We start from the raw sequence: 19419 nt of genomic DNA on the forward strand, positions 1-19419 counted from the left end.
TGTTGTTTGGCTTGCATCAATTTAGCAAGAAAACAATGGCACAACTTTTCTGCATCTCCAACTGACTTAATGCTAATCTTCCTGAGGTCTTGAGGATTAGAAAACATCTCTCCTTCACTTGAGTAGTTTAGCAGGTTATACAACAGTAATTCAAAATTCTCCAGCTGTCTCTTTACAATAGCCAGAAACTGGAAGAAACCTGAATGCCCAAGAACAGATAACTGGTTAAAGAAACTTTGGTACATCTACACAATGGAGTACTATGTAGCTGTTAGAAAAGATGAAGTCATGAATTTTACATACAAGTGGTACAACATGGAAAGTATCATGCTAAGCGAAATGAGTCAGAAAGAGAGGGATAGACATAGAAAGATTGCATTCATCTCGGGGATATAAAGTAACAAAATATGAGATTAATACCCAACAATAGCTGAGATCAGCACCAGGAGGATTACTCCATAACTTAGAGGCCAGCCGGGTATTCTAGGGGAAAGGGCAGTTCAGATAGAGAAGGGAGCACCAAATAAAGGGTGTTTGGAGGATCCTCCCAGGAGGGGAGATACATGTCGAAAGTAGACTATGAACTGAAAATGTTTGCCACTCAATGCCTCTTTTGGAGACCACAACACCCAAAACGAGAGATAGAACACAGGGGATTGCCCTGCCACAGAGGCAGAGGGGGATGGGGGGATGGGGGTGGGGGGGATATTATCCATGGTGGTGGAAAATGGGCACTGGTGGAGGGATGGGTATCTGATCATTGTATAATCTAAACCCAAGCACAAAAAATTGTAAATCTACAACTGTACCTCATGGTGTTTCACTAATAAAAAAAATAAAAATAAAAATAAATTCTCCAGCTGTTCAAAATATTTCTTTATTATTCTCTCCCATCTAGTCCCCCTACTCTTGTGCCATCATTCAATAGGTAAGAAGTCTAATGTAATACAAAACTCAGAAAAGACCTATGATTAGATAAAAGTTACAAGAACTCAACCATTGTGTGTATGACTGAAACATAATCACAAAAGTGTGTAAGTCTGCCAAATGGGACTATCTTAAACTAAGAAGCTTCTGCACCTCAAAAGAAACAGTGACCAAAATACAAAGACAGTTTACAGAATGGGAAAGGATATTTGCCAAATACACATTTGATAAGGGGTTGATATCAAGGATATACAAAATACTGGTTGAACTCCACAAAAAGAAAACATCCAACCCCATCAAAAAATGGGGAGATGAAATGAATAGAAACTTTCACAAAGAAGAAATCCGAATGGCTAAAAAGCACATGAGAAAATGCTCCACAACATTAATCATCAGGGAGATGCAGATCAAAACCACAATGAGATATCATTTCACACCACAGAGACTGGCCCATATCCACAAGAACAAAAGCAACCGGTGCTGGCACGGATGTGGCGAGAAAGGGACACTCCTACACTGTTGGTGGGAATGCCAACTGGTTCAGCCCTTCTGGAAAACAGTATGGACGATTCTCAAAAAATTAGAAATTGAGCTCTCATTTGACCCAGCAATACCACTCCTGGGAATAGATACCAGAGAGACAAAAAAGTATACTGGAAGTGACATCTGTACTTGTTTGTTCATTGCAGCACTCTTTACAGCAGCCAGAATCTGGAAAAAACCTGAGTGCCCAAGAACAGATGACTGGTTAAAGAAACTTTGGTACATTTACACAATGGAGTACTATGTAGCTGTTAGAAAAGATGAAGTCATGAAATTTACATACAAGTGGTTCTACATGGAAAGTATCATGTTAAGGGAAGTGACTCAGAAAGAAAGGGATAGACAGAACATAAAGTAACAAAATAGGAGACTTAACACCCAAGAATGGCCGAGATTAGTACCAGGAATTTTACTCCATGGCTTGGAGGCCAACCACACATGCTAGGGGAAAAGGAAGCTCAGATAGAGAAGGGAGCACCAAATAAAGTGTGTTGGGAGGATCCTCCCAGGATGGTAGAAGCATGCTGAAAGTAGACTATAGACCAAACATGATTGTCACCCATTGCTTCTTTTTCAAACCACAACACCCAATAAGAGAGAGAGAACAAAAGGGAATTCCCTGACACAGAGGCAGGGTGGAATGGGGGAAATGGGGGGTGGGAGGGATACTGGGATCTGTGGTGGTGGGAAATGGGCACTGGTGGAGGAATGGGTATTTGATCACTGTATAATTGAAACCCAAGCACAAAAATTTGTAAGTCTACAACTGTACCTCATGATGTCTCACTAATAAAAATTTTTTTAAAAAGTGTGTAAGTCTGCAATTCTCACAGTGTTTCATTAAAAAAAATTTTTTTAAAGTTACACGAAAAGCTAGTGGAAATATTGCCATTGGTTTACATTCTTGTATTTCTAAAAATAACTGCCTTAATACTCAACATTTGTTATTACATTCTTTCTAATGCAAAATCATGCATCATAGATCCTGGAGACAATTCCACTCTATACTGATAATATAATGGCAGCAAAACGACAATAATTAGCATTGTAAAAAAATAATTTTATATACTCCTTAGAAGATTTTTAATGTATCCTATGGCTTCCCGGATTATACTTTGAGAACTGCCTGTATAAAACACTTGCAAAAATAAAGAAGAAAAAATCCAATGATGCTATTTTAAAATGAGTTCATGAAATGAACAAACCATTCACAGCAAAGTGAGATGGAACTTATACATAAGAAGTGATATTCCTTAAAATAATATGAGACAGACAACCCAAAGACAGTAGACACAAGGACCAGAAATATTGCCCCATAGTTTAAAGCTTGTCTCATGAGCTGAGGGGAAGGCAGCTGGAATAAAGAAGGAATCACTAAGTCAATGGTTGTTGAAGGAATCATTCGGGATGGGAGATGTGTGCTGAAAGTAGATAAAGGACCAAACATGTTGGCCTCTCAGTATCTGCATTGCAGATCATAATGCCCAAAAGTAGAGAGAGAGTATAGGGGAAACTGCCATGGAGGCAGGAGGAGAGTTAAAAAGGGGGGTATACTGGGGACATTGGTGGTGGAGAATGTGCACTGGTGAAGGGATGGGTGTTTTATCATTGTATGATTGAAACTCAAACATGAAAGCTTGTAACTCTATCATACAGTGACTCAATAATAAAAAAATTTTTTTTAAAAAAGAAGTGATATTCCAGTGTGTTCATATTATACACACAGGCATTTTCACACACACACACACACACACACACACACTTGCACACACAAATTAACAAATTATGTACACATTTATGCAAATTATGCCAGGGCACCCATAATCAAAAGGAAAAATATTTTTACTCCCTATAGTTTTATACGTGTTTTATTTGTAAGAAATCAAATAGCATGAAAAAACAACACTCATATCATGGGTCTGTGTGATAAATATTATTTCCCTCTAAAAGAAATCATAATCTTCAAAACATAACTAATTTTCAGTCTACTGAAGAAGTACACAAGAGGAACTTAGAATACTTTGCCATACCTGATTTAAAAAGATACTGTCGAAGAATATTATAAGCATGCATAATATGCTTAAGAGCCAAGTTAACATGGTCCCTACTTAACACTTATGGTACAATCATCATTGGAACGGGTAATAATCATTATGGATACAAATGCATTAAAAAGCCAGGCCTGTCCTCTGCTATTTTAATGGATCCAGCACCACATCTTCTGATCTCTGCTTGCTCCCCCACCCTGCGAGGTTAATCTCCTGGCTGACTACTTCAGGCTCTTTTGAGAACAAGAGTCAGATTCTCCCCTCTTCCAAATCCATTCCAGAAGCTTCTACACCTGAACTCTGCCATGTTAACAGACCCAGAAAGAGAAAAGTCTCAAAACTTGATCACTTATTTGTCATTTGGTAGAAAATACCTGTTCATCAGGCTGAGTTGGAGAGTTACACAGTTCATGTAACTTTTTCCAGAGAATTGATTCCCTGAGAGTCATAGATCCCAGGTTTAATTACTGTGAACAATCCCAGTCAACTGAAATCCTACTAAACTTTCCCAAGAGTGAAAACCTTAAATTGTTTACCAAGAAATACATTGTCATATTTACAAGATTTGACTGAGTTCATGCCTTCATTGTTTCCAAGGAAAATCCCTCTGGAAGAGAAAGGATTGCAGACTTGCTATTTAACCATATATTTTCTTCATTTCCTTCCACCTAAGAAAACAAATCATTTGAAAGATCACAAGTAATAAAAAGACAAGTGGAACAAAATGAAGAGACCCCAAAATAACCTATATCTCTAATAAATCTTACACACACACACACAAGGTTATATGTTTCCAAAATTACACAAGAGTACACAAGTTACACAAGTAAGAGTAAATCTTTCCAAGCTTAGATTATAAAGGTTTAACTTCCATTCTCCAGTTCTCTCTCTCTCAATTTAGACAAGCCAATTCATAAGCACATCTCTGGGAGACCAGCAGAGTACTCAGAGAAGCCCACACAGACATGGGGAGAGCTGGCAGAGTCCACCCAGATAGTAGATCTGATTGTAAATTTCCATTTGTGCCACAAACAAAATGGTGTTGCACATTATTAGAGAATTTACTGTACTCCAAGACATGTGAAAAGTCCTTTTAGCTAAAGAGCCCAGGGATCAATTGGAAGTATTAGCAACTCTAGTTCGAAGCTCAAATTTTACTATTTATTCTGTATGCTGGCTTTTATTCAGACTCAGCCATCTGCTATACAATGAGAAAGTTTCAGTAATTATGAGTATCTCAAACTGAAGAAAAGTCATCTCTTAGTTTTATTAGTTGTTTTGCTAATTCTAATCAATGAAAAAGAATTAACAATGTAAAAATCACAAGGTATTATCCTACTAGAGGAATAAAGTGTCTGAGGGTTTTGATACTCGACCAAATTTCCAGAAATAAGGATATCTTAAGTCTTCTAAGAAAATTAACCACATTGTCTGAAGAACAACCTGAGCAGCTTGGGGTCTCTGACTCCTTCTCAATGCATCAAATTCCCTTTGAAAATGGGTCTAAGGGCATTTTAAAAATACTAATTACAGAAAGTTCATATCACATTTAGAAATTGTGTTTCAATAATACAATATGAAAATGCTACTGATGAAATGTTTATGACTAACTAGCAATTAAGCAATAAGGTGACTTACTTGGACAGCCAGAGTTAACCTCTTTGCTGCCCATATTAATGCTGAGGCCACCTTTGAAAGGGCAGCACAATAAGGCTTCTTAAAGATGAATAAATTGTGGCTCTCTGTTTTTGTATTTCTTTCAGTCGTTTTTTAATAAAACCCGGTGATATTTGAGTAAATGGTGTTCAAGAAGCCACATTGCTGGGTCTTTTAATAAGACCAAAAAAATCAGGGAGAGGGAAATGTGGTGTTGGTTATAAAACTCAGGCCAGGAAAGATGGTTCATGCCAGTGAAAAATCAAAAACTCATTGTTTGCTCAGGAAGCCAGGTGTGAGGAAGGAATTCACTATCCATCTGGACACTTAAATCTTTAAAGAATATGGAGGAGGAAATTCATAGAATTGAAAATGAAGAGGAGAGCAACAGATGCTAGCTAGACTGAAGAGTAAAAGTGGGTAAGACTGAGTGTTCTATCCTATTAAATAAGGAAAATATCACTAGACTGAATTATCTGAAAAAAATTGGAAAGCAAGTCATCAGGAGCCACATTTGGAACATGTGCTAATTATGGTGATTTTTATTGTTCATGAAACTCTTCCAGCAGTGTGTTAACTGCTGGAATAAAAAACTTTCTGAAAATTTTGTATATTGACCACCTTTGAACTGTAATTTTTTGTGCTCCATATCCATGTACTTTAGAGGAATGCACATGAAATTGAGCAAGAATCTTGGTAGCTTTTCTGAGGAGAGGGAAAGCATGCATTTGAAGAGCAGATAATAAGGCACATTCATCTAAGTTCTATTCTTCAAAGTGAAAGTCAACCATCATAAAAAGAACCTCCTGGCTCCAGATACAATTGCATCTTTCTAATTTATTCATCCAAAAGTGCTGAGCTCCCAGGAAAGTAGAGGAAGTGGCCAAAGACAAATTTCATACAAATGTTTTGTAGACTGTAATTTAGATGGCTGTGCTCTATTATGATAAGCTAATTCAAAAAAACCTCAGTACTACAATAAGCACAAATAATAAAACTGTCCTCTAAAAAAACAGAGTCATATTACAGTGTAATATATTTTTCACCTTTCTGGAAAGCATAAACTTGGTTCTTTCTGGAGAAAAAACAATTTCTCAACCACCTATACAGAGAAAAGACAAAAATTACCCAAGAAAATGTGATGCTACTAAAGCAGAGTACTCACTGTAGGAAATTAAATGTAAGAGGTCAGTGAAGGATACTCCATGACCACTGACAGATGGCAGAATTTCCTCACAGCCAGAAAAGGTAGACACTGCTAAAATTCCTCCAGTGGATTCTCTGCCTCAGAGTTTACTAGGAGAAAAGAGGTGAGCAGATGCTTCAACAATAAGGATTCCCCCTGGGTGACAGGGACAAAATACTTAAGGAGACAGAATCACATCACCAGAGGTGATTAAGAAATTTATTGTGAGCAGATGGGTATAACAGCTACCATAAAGGGCAAGGAAGCAGATTTCTACAGATATTAGGGAAAAGACTTTGCAATGTTCTTATGCCCTGATCCTATTCAGGTCCCTAAACCAGATCTATCCAGTCCTAAATGAACCATCACCTCCCCAGGAAACAGTCAAGATCATAGTACATAGGCCCCACAGCTGAGTCCTTAGACCTAAATTGCTTGATTTGTTTTTTTGAAATTTACTTAATATATAAAAGCCTCAGCTTTTGCCTCTGCAGAATAAGAGTAGTCATGCCCATTTTGCAAGTTTATTTTTAGGACATCTATAGTACATTTTAATAAGGCACCTAATCCAGTGCTTGGAACATCATGCGACCACAATAAATTGTACCTACTACTATTATTATTTATCACTGTAACATATTTGGGATTAGTGATCACCTCAATTGGATTTATCATTTGAATAATGAACACCTTTTTAAGGGAATACAATGCAGTATCTTGAGAAGATTGTCTATGTTTTGGGATAATGTCATTAGTATTTGGAGGATCTTAACAATTAAAAGAAATCACCATAACCAGGTTAAAGGAATAGAAATATGAAAAACATGCCAAGAAAAGAAAAATTCACAGTGAACTGTGAAATTTACTGCCACGCCCCAAACTAACAAAACTCATCTTTGGACCTAGTGGACCACTATAAAAGTAAAGCGAATAAAATCTCTCTACATAGTAAATTTTTCAATGTATACAGGTATAATTTATCTGCTATATGCAGATATGCTATATGCTATTGCAGTTTGAGTTTCTACACTGTTTAAGAGAGTGAAAACTTTGTGTGTGTTTGGAGGTATACCTACAAAATACAAAAGATGGGGCTGCAGAGATAGTACAACAGGTAACATTCACCTAGAATGTACCTGATGTGGGTTGGAACATGAGCAAAGCAAAGGCACCCAAATATACAAGTGAACAATCCAAAAGACCAGTAGAGATGCTACCTGGGGTTTTTGGAGGGTAGGGGATAGTGGAGGTAGGGCTATCCCAGGCTATTCCCAGGGATTATTTCTGGCTCTGGGTTCAGGGATCATTCTTAGCAGTGGTAAGTGCTCAGGAGACCATATGCAGTACCTGGGATCAAATTCTGATAAGTTGCAAGCAATCCCACATTTACAAAAGGTAAGATACTCCCTACTAATAAATCATTTTTAATAGAATTGCCCTGATCATCTCACATCACAGAGACTGGCACACATCAAAAAGAAGAGCGACCAGTGCTCGTGTGGATGTGGAAAGAAAGGGACTCTCTTTCATTGTTGGTGGGAATGACAACTGGTCCAGCCTCTTTGTAAAGCAATATGGGCATTCCTTAAAAATCTAGAAATTGAGCTTCCATATGATCCCACAGTAACACTTCTGGGAATATATCCTGAGGGTGCAAAAAAGCACAGTATAAATGACATCTACACCTCTATGTTCACTGCAGCACTGCTCAAAATAGCCAGGATCTGGAAACAACCCGAATGCCAGAGAACAGACAAGTCGTTAAAGAAACTTGGTACACCTATACAGCGGAATAGTATGCAGCTGTTAAGAAAGAAGAAGTAATGAAATTTGCTTATAAGTGCATAGTCATGGAGAGTATCATGCTTAGTGAAATGATTTAGAAAGAGAGAAACAGACATAGAATGACTACACTCATTTGAGGAATATAAAATAATATAATATGAGACAGACACCCAAGGACAGTAGATATAAGGGTCAGAATATTGCTTCATGGTTGACAGCCTGCCTCATGAGCTGGGTGAGAAGGTAGCTGGAATAGATAAGGGATCACTATGTCAATGACAGTGAGAGGTATCATTCAGGATGGGAGATGTGTGCTGAAAGTAGATAAAGAGAGGAGAGAGAGTATGGAGGAAATTGTCTGTCACAGAGGCAGGGGGAGGGTTAGGATGGTTGGGGACGGGGATACTGGGGATATTGGTGGTGGAAAATGTGCACTGGTGGAGGGATCATTGTATGATTGAAACTCAAATATGAAAGCTTTGTAACTATATCTCACAGCAATTTGATAAATAAATAAATGAAACTTGATATGCGATGGTGAAAAAAAAGGAGAAATGTCTTTACGTATATGTCCTTATAAGGGACAAAACCAAAACCTCTGATTTTACTGTTTCTCCACTTCATGAGAGTGGTAATTGAACCTCAGAAATCTGGCATGATAGCCCCAGAGTGGAAGATCAATGCTTGATTCTCCAACTTTCTGACTGTCCTGCTGTGTTTCCTTAATGTCATAATCTACTCTCAGAGATCCGATGGAATATCTTTCTCTTGGGAATTCCAAGAATAGATTTCAACTGTGAGAGAAGCAATTCTCTCTAGAGGAAGAATTAATGATCTCTTTCTGCATCAAATTTTCTACAAGTTTCTGAATCCTCTACATTTTCCTTCTAAGAGCCTAGACTACTGGCTGGCCTACTTTGGAAAGAGAAGAAAAGGAATTTGTAAGAGAGAAGAGAGTCAGCACTAGAATGTCACAAGTGTCTCTGGATTTTAATGAGGCAGATACAAAGTCAAAATTTTGAATATGATGACAACATCATACCACACTGCCAAGGGGGTTATGAAACATGTAGACTGATTGACACAATTGTCAAAAACAAACTTAAAAATAGAAATCATATATCTTATGTCAATAACATCTTTGAAACATTCTCTACCCAAGTGCACCAAAGCAGCCTGAGAAATTGTCTGACCATACAAATCTTTAATAAATATTTTGGGAAACTATACAATTCTATGTCAAGTGGCAATTTCTGTTATGTCTTTCTCATTTCTCTGTTCTTCATAATCACCAATGTTCAGACCAAGTTCATATTATTTCTCAATCCCACTATTCCCTAGTTTTTGTATACAAAAAGTATAGTAAAATCAAATTCAAAGATACTTGCAGGAACTAACAAAAATAGGTAAATCAAGGCCAGAAAAATAATAAAGCAGATAAGGCTCTTGCCTTGCACACAGTCAACCTGGTTTCAATCCCTGGCACCACGTGTGACTTTCCAAACCACACCAAGAGTGATCCCTGAACATAGTGCCAAGAGTAAACCCTAAGCACAGCCAGGTGTGGCCCAAAAAACCAAATCAATTAAAAAAATTATATAAGTATAGGACTTCAGTGATGTTGATATATATATTATCCACTACATATAAATACATATTTATATTTCTTGTATCACTTCACTTGATCACTTGACATCCCATTGCTCATTGATTTGCTTGAGCAGGCACCAGTAACGTCACCATTCATCCCTGTCATGTACTAGTGTAGCCCAATGGTTTCTGCTTGTTCTAGGAACACGAACAACCTCAAATAGATCGTTCAGGGTCTTGGTGAAGAAGTCTGACCATCTTGTAAGTGGGCGGCCACACGATCTTTTGACATCCTGTGGAATCCAGTCGGTAATGGCTCTAGTCCAGGGGTCATCTCTAAATCTCATTACATGTCCAGCCCATCTGATTTTCGACGCCTTGGCAAACAAGACAGCATCCCTGATTCTTAGTCATCGATGGAGTTCGGAACTCCGGATTCTTTCTCTCATTTGAGTGAAGCGGGTTACTCAAAGCATAGCTCTTTTGATTCCTATTTGGGAGATCCAAATAGCATTCTCATCCTGTTTTCATAGGGCCCAGGTGTCTGAGGCATATGTTAATGCAGGAAGAACAGTGGAATCGAAGAGATGTGCCTAGAACCAGAGGTTCTTTGTCCTCTTAACTATTTCTTTGACTCTCTTGAAGGTGTTCCAAGCCACTCACTTCCTCCAACATAACTCAGGTGCCAGGTCATTCATCAGGTTGACTTCTTGACCTAGGTATATATAACTGTTGCATTCGAAGATGTTCAGTCGTTAAGAGTGAATGGAACGTCAGGAACAAAAATGTTTCTCATAAACATTGTCTTCGTGAGATTCAGCTGGAGTCCGATCTTTCCACACTCATGGTCGAAGTGGGACAGCATTTGTGCTGCTTGGCTAATGTTTGGTCTTATTAGAATAATGTCACCAGCAAAGCGGAGGTGGTGTAGTTGCTGACCGTCTATCTTCACTCCCATTCTTTCGCATTCTAGTCCTCGCATGATGTTCTCGAGGGTGGCACTGAATTGCTTAGTGAAATTGTATCACCCTGCCGAACTCCTCTCTTGACGTCAATGATCACTTCCCTGTAGAATGGTGAGATCCTGGTAGTGAATTCACAATACAGCTCATGAAGGATCCTGATATATTGACTTTGAATGCCCTGTTTAGCTAGGGTTTCAATGACTGCTTCCAACTCAACAGAATCAAAGCCTTTCTTAAAATCAATGAACGTTAGACAGAGCAGCATCTTGAACTCCCGAGAAACCTCAACGATCTTGGTTATCGTGTGGATACGGTTGATTGTGCTGAATCCTTTGCAGAACCCAGCTTGTTCGCATGGTTGTCCTTCATCTAGTGTTCTGCCAATTCCATTCAGGATGACTCAAGTGAACAGCTTGTAGATGACAGACAATAGGCAGATTGGGCAGTAGTTGCCAATGTCATGGATGTCTCCCTTCTTGTACAGTAGTACAGTCCTGCTGGTTTTCCATTGGGACAGAACCTTGCATTCAGACGGGTAGCGTGTGAAGAACTGAGCCAGTGTATTGATGAGTACCGATGGCAAATTCTTCAGGTGTTCAGGTCTGACCTTGATTGTGCCTGATGCTGTTCGCTTCTATGCCGATGAAATAGTATGTTGGATTTCAGAAGAGAGAATGTTGGGAACGACATATCCATCCTGTGGAATTTGGTATTTGGCAGGTGGACATGGCTATCAAAGAGATCCGAGTAGAAGTCACGGATAATCTTCTCCATTGCCCTTCTGGAAGATGTGATAGATCCATCAGTATGTCAGAGGGCAGTCATCTTGGTCTTGTAGTTGGCGAAGGACAGGTAGGCGTTGTGAATGCTTTTCCCGGCCTCTGCCACATCTGCCAGCACTGCTGCTCTTCTCTCTTTGAGGTCTTCCTTTATCGCTTCTCTGCACTGCTTTGCAAGCTCGGATGTTCGCTTCTGGTTGCCTGAGGCTTGCGCCAAGCCACATTGGTGAATAAGCTCAAGAGTTTTCAAAGACAGGTGTCTTTTTGTGGCTATCTCTTGGCATTCTTCGCACAATCATGGAGGTGCTGAACTAGTCAATCGTATTCCTTGTCAATGTTGTCAACGATGGCTTCTTCCCATGTTGCTGCAATAGTGCCAAAGAGCTCCCAGTTGGTGGTCATTCTGAGAATTCTCTTCTTAAACTTTTCAGCCCTTTCTCCCCACTTCATGAAGTAGAATTTTTCATGAAGGAGATGGTGGTCCGATCCCGTTTGGAATTTTGGGACAATAGCTACATCGGTCAGGCAAAACTGTTGATTGAATATGATGTGGTCAATTTCATTGTGGAACTGTCCACCAGGAGACTCCAAGTCCAACGTTTAGATTAAGCCTCTGGAACTGTGAGTTACCATGGACGGACTTGATTGACATGATGAACTCAGACAGTCTCTCACCCTGTTCATTCCATTCTAGGCCATGGGTGCCAATGTGAAGTTCTTCAGCTGATTTTTATCGGTCCTATCTTGGCATTAAAATCACCGACAATGATCTTGTAGAAGGTGTCTTCTTTATAGAACTTCTCCAGCTCCACGTATCACTGTATCACTGTCATCCTGTTGTTCATCAATTTCCTCGAGCAGGCACCAGTAATGTCTTCTTCATCCTAGCCCTGAGATTTTAGAAAGTGCCACATTCGAGGCTCTTTCAGGGTCAGGAGAATGAGACCCCTCATTGTTACTGGTTTTTGGCATATTGAATACTCCACGGGGAGTTTGCCAGACTCTGCCGTGTGGGCTGGATAATCTTGGTAGCCTGCCAGGTTCTCCAGAGTAAGAACTAGATAAAAGATGTCCCACAACTAGGTTCCTCTGCCAGTTCCTTTATGCGTGAGGTTCGTCTGAATGTGTGGAGAGTTGTCTTAAGCATGGCTGTGGCTAGAACCAGAGGTCTTCAACTACCGGGGCTCTGCTCGAGGAGGGGAGGGAAACTAAATCCACCCTTCTCCAAGGGACCCCGGTGAGGACAGCCAGATGCAGAGGCAGGAGACTCCACGTAGACCTTCTCAATTTCTCCTTCATCATAATTGTATGATGGTGCATAGACAATGAAAATAGAAACTGCCAGAAGAGAGCCACATCTATTCAAGTGTAATCGTCTGATTTGGGTTGTTAGGAATTCAAATGAATCAATGCTTATGGCCAAGTTCGTGTTGACAAGGACACTGACACCACTGACTCCTCTTTTGTCGCATGTTCCTGGGAACAGTTTTTCTCCGGTGTCGAAAATGACATGATGTGATTGATGCCTTCTGGTCTCGGTCAGACCAATGATGTTGTACTTGATCTTTCGTGCTTGTACCTTCAAGTCCTCAATGGATGCATCCGATCCCTGTGTACGTGCATTGAAAGTGCAGTCATTTTTGTCTTTCTTCGTTTTGGCAGCCTAGTCCAGCCTTGAGATTTTATCAGACTCTCCTCTCTCATTCTTCTTAATGCTGCCATATTGTAGCTCTCTCAGGATCAGGGGAATGAGACCCATTATAATTACTGGTTTTGGCATATTGAATACGCCATGGATAGCTTGCCAGGCTCTGCTGTGCGGGTGGGATACTCTTAGGAGCTTGCCATGCTCTCCGAGAGGGATAAAGGTTTTTAGGGTGACCTCTAATCGCCCTTGTAGGTGTTCCCATGGTTCAACCCTATCAAATATTTGAACCCTACCAAATACGGTGCTGCAAACCTGCAAGATGGGTGTTATGTGTTGTGCGGTCGCTTTGCAGCCGCGTGGTCCAGAAAGCATCCTGGAGAGTGGCGGCGACTGGGTAGTGGAGGTAGTTGAGGTAGTGGAGGTCTGCCGGTGAGATATTTATCTGGTAGCAGTAGCATGGGTCTTCTGTGTGGGATCCCTGGGTGGCAGTTGGTGGAAGCAGACAGGGAAGGGTAGTGTGGGGTTCCTGATTTTAATCCCTTGATCACCTGAGGTTGGTGGGAGCAGGCAGAGGATCTCTGTTCCCAGGTCCATTGAGCCTGGAGTCTAAAGTCTCCGAGTACAGCTTGCCAGGTTCTGTGGGCTTCACTCGTGCTTGAATCTCAACCAGAAAGCATCCTGGAGGGTGGCAGCTGCTGGGTAGTGGAGGTAGTTATTTCTTATAATAAATATATATTCACTATTAAATTATTCCCTCAAATATCAAGCAAGTCTCTTCAGATAAATTATTTCATTCAGCACATTATAGATTAATCTAATTCCAGATTCTAAGCCCACCATTTCCAATCACCATAGAATTTAGTACCAATTACTGTTGGTTCCATTCTAGCCTTTGGGCTAACCCCCAGACTGAAATGTTCATTTCTTTTGACTGAACAAGTTACACTCAAAAATGGCAGGAGAGGTAGAAGTTTGAAATGACAAATTTATTCTCTCCTGGTTCTCTAGACAAGAAATCTGCTTTATGTTGTCCACAAAATGTGTTTTCTAAGACTCTGGGTAGAATCCTTAACTGCTTCTAGACTATTCTAACAGTGGATATTTATTAATATATCCTTTAGTTAATAGGTGCACCACTCCAATCTTGGACCTTTGTCCCATAACCTTCTGTTTCTATCTCTCCGACTTCTGTTTCTATCTCTCTGACTTCACTTCTTATAAGAATAACAATTGTATTGAATTATTACCCACCCTAAAGATCATAGTTTAATTTCATTATATATGCAAAAATATTACACCAAATATGGTGACAACAGTTCTGAAAGTTAGGACAGTAACATATCTTTTGAGGACACAATTTAAACCATGATGTGGATTTCTGCCTTACCCTTTAGTTCATACAGTCAAATATTTTTTCTTTCTTATAAACAAGAAAAATACTATCCTCATGAGAATACCAATTCAAGAAACTAAATAGCCAGTATATAATTTGGTTAGTTATTAATAAATAAGTTATTAACTAGCTATGCCTGTAATGAGTGTTATCAGAGCATATATTAAGGACATTTAACCTGCCCCTTAGGAAAGAGAAAAGATCACAGAAGGGAACTTAAAAATGATCAAGATTAAGTTAGATAAAGGGGTTAAATAAGGTTGGAGGGAGAGGCAGTAATCCAGGCATAGGCAATAGTATTTATAAGGCTCTTGAAAACAGAGAGAAGATACTACTTATGGTTAGCTTCAAATGAATTCAATGTGACTATAACAGAAAGAGTACTGACCACAGAGTAGAATATAGTCAAACTACCAAGACCACAACATGGCTATTAAAAAAACTTAATCCGAAAAGCACTAATATATGGAAGATTTATATAGAGCAGTATTATTATCTATTAGCAGTTTCGTTAAAAGAATACTAACAAATTTTCATAGCTTCATAACTAAAAATATTCTGGGTCCAATTGAGCTCCATTTGACCCAGTAATACCACTTCTGGGAATATATCCCGGAGAACCAAAAAAATACAGTCAAAATGACATCTGCACTTCTATGTTCATTGCTGCACTGTTCACAATAGCCAAAATTTTTTTTTATATTTTTTATTAGTGAAACACCATGAGGTGTAGTTGTAGACTTACAAATTTTTGTGCTTGGGTTTCAATTATACAATGATCAAGTACCCATCCCTCCACCAGTGCCCATCTTCCACCACCACTGATCCCAATATCTCTCCTAACCCCATCCCCCCCATCCCACCCTGCCTCTGTAACAGGGCATTCCCTTTTGTTCTCTCTCTCCTTTTGGATGCTGTGGTTTGCAAAAGAGGCATTGAGTGGCAATCATGTTCAGTCTATAGTCTACTTTCAGCATGCACCTCCCATCCTGGGAGGATCCTCCCAACACCCTTTATTTGGTGCTGTCTTCTCTATCTGAGCTTCCTTTTCCCCTAGCATGTGTGGCTGGCCTCCAAGTCATGGAGTTAACCTCCTGGTATTTATCTCAGCTATTCTTGGGTGTTAGTCTTCTATTTTGTTACTTCAAGTTCCCCAGATGAATGCAATATTTATTTCTGTGCCTATCCCGCTCTTTCTGACTCATTTCGCTTAGCATGATACTTTCCATGTAGTACCACTTGTATGTAAATTTCATGACTTTGTCTTTTCTAACAGCTACATAGTACTCCATTGTGTAGATGTACCAAAGTTTCTTTAACCAGTCATCTGTTCTTGGGCACTCAGGTTTCTTCCAGTTTCTGGCTATTGTAAAGAGTGCTGCAATGAACAAACAAGTGCAGATGTCACTTCGACTATACATTTTTGCCTCTCTGGGATATATTCCCAGGAGTGGTATTGCTGGGTCAAATGGGAGCTCAATTTCTAATTTTTGAGAATCGTCCATACTGTTTTCCAGAAGGGCTGAACCAGTCGGCATTCCCACCAACAGTGAAGGAGTGTCCCTTTCTCGCCACATCTGTGCCAGCATCGGTTGCTTTTGTTCTTTTGAATGTGGGCCAGTCTCTGAGGTGTGAGATGGTATCTCATTGTAGTTTTGATCTGCATCTCCCTGATGATTAATGATGTAGAGCATTTTCTCATGTGCTTTTTTGCCATTCGGATTTCTTCTTTGAGAAAGTTTCTGTTCATTTCATTGCCCATTTTTTGATGGGGTTGGATGTTTTCTTCTTGTGGAGTTCAACCAGTTCTTTGTATATCCTTGATATCAACCCCTTGTCAGATGTGTATTCGGCGAATATCCTTTCCCGTTCTGTAGACTGTCTTTGTATTTTGGTCACTGTTTCTTTTGAGGTGCAGAAGCTTCTTAGTTTAAGATAGTCCCATTTATCTATCAAGGAGGGTCCCTTTCTCGCCACATCCGCCAACACCAGTTGCTTTTGTTCTTTTAGATATGGGCCAGTCTCTGTGGTGGGAGATGATATCTCATTGTTGTTTTGATCAAAATCTCTCTGATGACTAATGATGTGGAGCATTTTCTCATGTGCCTTTTTGCCATTCAGATTTCTTCTTTGAGAAAGTTTCTGTTCATTTCGTCGCCTCATTTTTTGATGGGGTTGGATGTTTTCTTCTTGTGGAGTTCAACCAATACGTTGTATATCCTTGATATCAACCCCTTCTCAGATTGGTCACTGTCACTGTCACTGTCCTCTCGCTCTTCATCGATTTGCTTGAACAGGCCCAGTAATGTCTCCATTGTGACAATTGTTACTGTGTTTGACATATTGAATACGTCACAGGTAGCTTTCCAGGCTTTGCCGTGCAAACAAGATACTCTCGGTAGCTTGCCAGACTCTCCAAAAAGGGGTGGAGGAATCGAACTCGGGTCAGCCATGTTGGCTGCTTGCAAGGCAAACGCTCTACCCAATGTGCTATCACTCCAGCCCGTCGGATGGGTATTGAGCAAATATCCTTTCCCAAACTGTAGACTGTCTTTATATTTTGGTCACTGTTTCTTTTGAGGTGCAGGAGCTTCTTAGTTTAAGATAGTCCCATTTGTCTATCTCTGTTTTCCCTTGCTGGCCAGTGGCATGAATCTTTGAAGATACCATTAGTTTCAATGTCATGAAGGGTTTTGACAACTTTGTCTTCAATGTACCTTATGGATTCTGTCTAATGTTGAGGTCTTTAATCCATTTTGATCTTACTTTTGTAGATGGTGTTAGGCAGAGATCTGAGCCCATTTTTTGCATGTAGCTGTCCGGTTTTGCCAGCACAATTTGTTAAGCTTTCCATGCTCCACTTCACATTTCTTGCTCCCTTGTCAAAGATTAGATGATCACATGATCATATGTTTGAGGGAGGTGTCAGTATATTCAACCCTGTTCCATTGGTCTGCAGCTCTGCCTTTGTTCCAATACCATGCTGTTTTACTTATTACTGCTTTGTAGTAGAGTTTGAAGTTAGGGAGGTTGATTTCTTCCATTTTATTTTTCCCAAGAAATCTTTAGCTATTTATGGTGGTTCATTTTCCATATGAATTACAGTAGTGTTTACTCCATTTCTTTGAAGAATGTCATGGGTATTGTTATAGGAATCACATTGAATTTGTACAATACTTTTAAAAGTATTGCTATCTTGACAATGTTAATTCTCCCAATCCATGAGCAGGGGATATCTTTCCATTTTCTCTTGTCCTCTTTATTTCCTGAAGTAGTGTTTTGTAGTTTTCTTTGTACAGGTCCTTTACTTCCTTAGTTAAGCTGATTCCTAGGTACTTGATTATCTGGAGCACAATTGTGAATGAGATTTTTTTTCATGTCACATTCTTCTTCCTCACTATTTGCGTATAGGTAAGCCATGGACTTTTGAGCATTGATTTTATAGCCTGACACTTTACTATACAAGTCTATTGTTTCTAGGAGTTTCTTGGTAGAGGTTTTAGGGTTCTCTAAGGATAGGATCATATCATCTGAGAATAGGGAGAGCTTGATTTCTTCCTTTCCTACATGAATGCCCTTGATATCTTTTTCTTGCCTAATCGCTATTGCAAGTACTTCCAGTACTATATTGAACAGAAGTGGTGATAGTAGGCATCCTGATCTTAGGGGAAGGCTCTCAGTTTTTCCCCATTGAGGATGGTGCTTGCTGATGCTTGCTGTAGGCTTGTGGTAGATGGCTTTAACTATATTGAGGAAAGTCCCCTCTATACTTATTTTGGTGAGGGTTTTCATCATAAACGGGTGCTGGATCTTGTCACATGCTTTCTCTGCATCTATTGATATGATCATATGGTTTTTATCTTTTCTTTTGTTCATATGATGGATTATGTTGATTGATTTCCGAATGTTAAACCATCCTTGCATCCCCGGGATGAATCCCACTTGGTCATGGTGTATGATCTTTTTGATGAGTTCTTGAATTCTATTTGTTAGTATTTTGTTCAGAATCTTCGCATCTGTGTTCATCGGAGATATCGGCCTGCAGTTTTCTTTGCTTGTGGTGTCTTTGTCTCTTTTTGGTATTAGAGAGATATGGACTTCATAGAAAATGTTTCGGAAAGTTTCTGTTTCTTCAATTTCCTAGAATAGCTTAAGAAGATGGGCAATAGGTCCTTTTTGAATGTTTGGAAAAATTAGCTAGTGAATTCATCTGGACCTGAGCTTTTATTTTTGGGAAGACTTTTGATTACAGTTTCAATTTCTTTGATATTAACAGGACTATTCATGTACTCTAAATCTTCTTGAGTCAGTCTTGTTAGATTATAGGAATCCACGAATTTATCCATTTTTTCTAGGTTCTCATTTTTTTTGTGGCATACAGACTTTCAAAGTAGTTGCTTATGATCTTTTTAATTTCTTTGATTTCTATTGTGATATCTCCCCTCTCATTTCTGATTCATCTCTCTCTCTTTCTTTGTGAGTCTTGCTGTGGATTATCTATCTTTTTTATTTTCTCAAAGAACCAGCTCTTGGTTTCATTGATCTTTCAGATTGCTTTTTTGGTTTCCATTTCGTTGATTCTGCTCTACGTTTTATTATCTCTTTTCTTCTGCCTGCTTTGGGCTCCTTTTTTTGATCCTTTTCTAATATCTTGAGCTGTGAAATCAAGTTGTTTATGTGGGCTCTTTCTTCCTTCCTGAGAAATATTTGCAGAGCTATAAATTTTCCCCTTGCCATGGTTTTAGCTGCATCACATAGGTTCTGGTAGCTCGTGTCTTCATTCTCATTTTTTCCAGGTATCTTTTGATTTTGTCCTTGACTTCTTTCCTGATCCACTGGTTATTTAACATTGAGTGTTTAATTTCCATGTGTTTGATTTGGTTCTCCATGTCTGTGTGT

Source organism: Sorex fumeus, unplaced genomic scaffold, assembly GCF_029834395.1.
Source record: "Sorex fumeus unplaced genomic scaffold, SorFum_2.1 ptg000043l, whole genome shotgun sequence".
Lineage (NCBI taxonomy): Eukaryota > Metazoa > Chordata > Mammalia > Eulipotyphla > Soricidae > Sorex > Sorex fumeus.